This window comes from Prosopis cineraria, unplaced genomic scaffold, assembly GCF_029017545.1.
Source record: "Prosopis cineraria cultivar Desert tree isolate PC_DT_omini unplaced genomic scaffold, ASM2901754v1 PC6, whole genome shotgun sequence".
NCBI classification, from domain to species: Eukaryota; Viridiplantae; Streptophyta; class Magnoliopsida; order Fabales; family Fabaceae; genus Prosopis; species Prosopis cineraria.
Genome location: NW_026555337.1, coordinates 42751933 through 42756108, shown reverse-complemented (window position 1 = coordinate 42756108; position 4176 = coordinate 42751933). Strand labels below are relative to the sequence as shown.

At 36.6% G+C, this 4176-nt stretch overlaps 1 pseudogene; it reads right to left on the bottom strand.

The window, feature by feature from the left end:
* Window positions 1–452: 452 nt before the first annotated feature.
* Window positions 453–3324, bottom strand: LOC129312587 (uridine 5'-monophosphate synthase-like; annotated as a pseudogene).
* Window positions 3325–4176: the final 852 nt, after the last annotated feature.

The window sequence follows — 4176 nt, the reverse complement described above, 5'->3', positions numbered from 1 at the left end:
TCTTAGCCAACTCCTATTTCTTACAAAATTATCTAAGTATACCACTTGAAAATGAAAGGTATTACACCACTTCTATACTTACCTCATGAAGATGGTCAATTTCTATTCATGAGTAGTTTAATCCTACATGAAGATATACTTTCTCTGATCCCTATTATGAGACATCTCTAACAATCTTACTAGAATCGAGGAAAAATGACTAAATTATTAACTTTATCTAAAAATAGAATAATTTTTCAATTTTATCCCTATTTAAATGAAAAATTTTCAAATTTCAATACATTCTCTCTCATAGTTATAAGTTTAAATAAGGGTAATATTGAAAAAATGTAATTAATATCCCATCAAGTGCCTTATATTAATGACTAAAGAATCTTGCTAAAAGATGCTCTATAATAGAGACAGGAGGGAGTAAAAATAAGAGGCAATGTGAAATAAAGCCAACCACAATCAGAATTTACTGGTTGCCCTGGCCATGATGCTGGATTGACTGAAATAAAGCTAATCACAAAATCAGAATGATCCTCAGCAATTCTCATTGCTGCTGCTGTATAATCTCCAGTGGCAAGGTTACCGGCTGAACTCATTTCAGCAAGCAACAACAAACCCCGACCACGAGGCAAACCCTGAGTATAATTCAGCATATGTTAGGCTACCTTTTGAGGTCTTTCTGTAGTGAAAATGATTTTATAACAAATATTACTTACCTTCACTTTCAACCCATCCACAATTCTAGGACCAGAAATAATTTAAGCATTTACTATATCAGCCCACTCCAATATGTGATAAATCCTCCTTCAACCATCAGAATATATCGATGTCAAAAAACAGAAAAAACAAATGGAACAGAAATGAAAAGGTGTCCAGAATAAAGTCAGAGTGTCAACCTTCATATTGCAAGCATGGTAACTGGGTTACCAATGTCAGCAAATTTACGATCCTCAAAGACTAAGAAATTATGTTTCTCCGCAATCTTTGCTGGAATATAGAATAGGTTAGGAAAAGATACGGAAGAAATATGAGTGCTTCCTTAAATCCTATCACATGATGCTTCATTTTCACTTACAACACTCTTACCATCGGTAATGAGCAGAACATAAAATAACGCAACGTCGGACATAGACAATAACTCATCAGATTCCTCAAAATCTATCAGACATAATGCACCCTAATCATACATAGCACTCTCATCAAAGGAAATAGGAAAATAAACACAATTCCTTTAATGAATGCTAACAAACCCACAATAGTCTGGCAAAACATGCAAACATTAAAAATGCATTATCAATTTGACGCGAAAAGCTTAGAACCAAACTCAGGAGTAAAATCTGGCAAAATATCCACATGAGTTTTCAGCAAGCATGTCTCAGGCCCAACCTAATAGGAAAATCCCACAGAAAAACTAGTTAAAAAAAAGTTACTAGGACATTACTTTTAACCAGAAACTAGCTTTTGAATAGATAGGCATGACTCTTTCAACGTTCAAGTTTCAACGTTTTTTCAATTAGAAACCCCTAACTTTTCAGCATTTGTAAGAAATCAAGCCAAAAGGAAGGCCTCTAGAATTAGTTAAAAATAAAATTAAAAAAAAAATAAACACAAAATTTGGGCTGCAACTGAAGACCCAATCTTAGTTTGTTCAAAGGATTTCTCTTTACTACTATCAGTCAGGAAACTTCTTCCAAAACAAATATCAAGTTTTCACCTTTTCTGCAATTTCAAGCAATTCAGCTGCAGTTCCTACATCTGCAGCCAAACAAAGATTACTCTCCTTCTCAGCCATTATCTCAAACCACCTCTTTCCAGTTGGATTCTTGGAAAACTTTGCCCTTTCCTTCAATGACAAAGCCTTGACCCTCTTAGGCTTCCCTAATTTTGCCAATGCAGCAACCCTCTGATTCTCCTCCAAGAATTTCATAACAACCTCTACCATATCCTTCTCAAGCTTTCCTTTTTCCCTCAAAATGTTCACCATTTCAGTCAACTTAACGACTGAATGCAGCCTGATCCCATTCTCCTCCAAATTCTCTCTCCCACCTTGTTCTTTATCAATCAAAACAATAGCATCGCTAACCTTCAATCCTGCAGCACAGGGGCGCAGCAGTTTCTAATACTGAAGTGCCACTGGTAACTAAATCCTCAATGATTAAGCAACTTTGTCCAGCCTTGAAATCACCTTCAATGGCTTTAGCAGTGCCATAGTCTTTGATTTCCTTACGACGCATGACCATGGGAATATTCTGAGTGACTGAGACACATGTGGCAATGGGTAGATACAAGGTCAAAGGAAGTAGAAGACAGAGGAGATCAGTGTTTGAGAGACTTGGCGGAGAAGGGATGGGTATGATATAATGAGCCGGAGGTCTAAGTATATAGGTGAGGAAATGCCAGATTTTAGCTTGAAGTTGCCGAATTTGACAGCTGACATCTCGTGGAGATTAAGAACAAGGGACTCCATCAACAATGGTGTTGACATTCTCCACAGAGAGTGTGTGTCCTTCAGAGAGTGTTACAAGAATTGGCCAAGATCTAATTTTGAGACTGCCTGTGTAATTTAGTAGACAATACCATCAGCCAAAAACATTTCAGAAATATAGGTATAAATGCGAAAAATGTACAATTTCTTATCCTCAAACCTTAAGCCTGAGAATTGGAACTAATAACATAAACTTCATTATACTATTCTCACATTATCGAAGCAAACAATTCCTGACTTCATCACTTATACCACAAAAAACATTATACATTCCTAAACATAGCTGACAAAACCAATTATAAACCAAATAACATTATAGATTCCAAATTTCTGACATTTCATCATCAAAATTAACTAAACCAGAGCTCAGCCACAACGCATCAACCCATAAAAACTACGGAGCTAAAATAAAACTAAACTACATTATCATGAAAGCAATTAGTGGTTAGAACAACGGTATGATACCATTGAGACGTCTGTGTGTGTGTGTGCTGCAGGATTCATACAATACAATCTCGAAATTGGGTCATAACACAAAACAGAGTCTGCCTCAAGAAGATGACACGGGGCATTCGGTGAAGAAAGAGGAGCTCTAGTGGCAATTCTCATAGAATGGGCCTGGAAAACGGCAATGTTCAGCGTGGGAGGAACCAGAGAGTGCAGAGTGTGCTATACCGGGGAAGGGCGCAAAAAAGAGCGGAGGGATGAACGCGCGTGACCCCAAGAGAAAATAAGAGAAACCCACCTATTGGTTGGTCGCCGCCAGCAATACTATCGACGGTGTAGGCATCGGAGAGGAGAGGGAAGTGAAGCTTCCAGTAGGAAACTGCAAATTCTGATGCACCGTTAGCCTGCTTGTATTGTATTGTGAGTGAGTGACAATGCCTTGTATTGTATTGTATGTATCCCGGCAAAACCACATGTTCCGGTTTGCTATTTCCATTATCTGAAGTTAATCAATATATAGCTTGAGGAAAATGCGATTCATGTCAGGCTGTTAGCCCACCTGCAAATGCATGAGTATCTAGGTTTAACATATACTCTCTCTCCGCTCAAAAAACATGAAATTCTTCTGATGAGATAACACGTTAAAAGATATATTTTTAAATTTTTCAAAGTGCAATTAATAAAAAAAAAATTAAAAACATCATTTAATTAGGATTATATTTAATAAAATTTTATAATTGAGATATCATATTATGTATGAAAAGATTGAATCATTTTAAAAACAATTAACAAAGTTACTGAGAGAAATAATTTGATTAAAAGTGCATTACAGTTTTAAATGTAGTTAGTACCAATAATAATAATGTTAAATTGTTAATGTTAATATTTACGTATTAATATTCAGATAATATGTTTCTGGAAAAAAAAAATTATTGAAATGCATTTTTAATTATTTACTAGTAAGTAAAAAAAGTGTAATGATATTAATAAATAATAATAGAGAAATTATGTCCTTCCTAAGGATATAATGAAATTACACTACGTATACTGAATTTTAACATTTATATTGTCACGGGCTGAGAGTCTGGCGCAGCACACGGCGCCCGTGCGGCGTCCTGGAGGACCCCATAATCCTCAGGACAAGCCTTACCACGTACGGATCACACTGGTTTCGCCCTGCCATGGGCTCATCAAGGAGGCGGCACTAGCCCCCGACCAGTTGTGCACACAGTCCGAAGACTGAGGCAGAACAC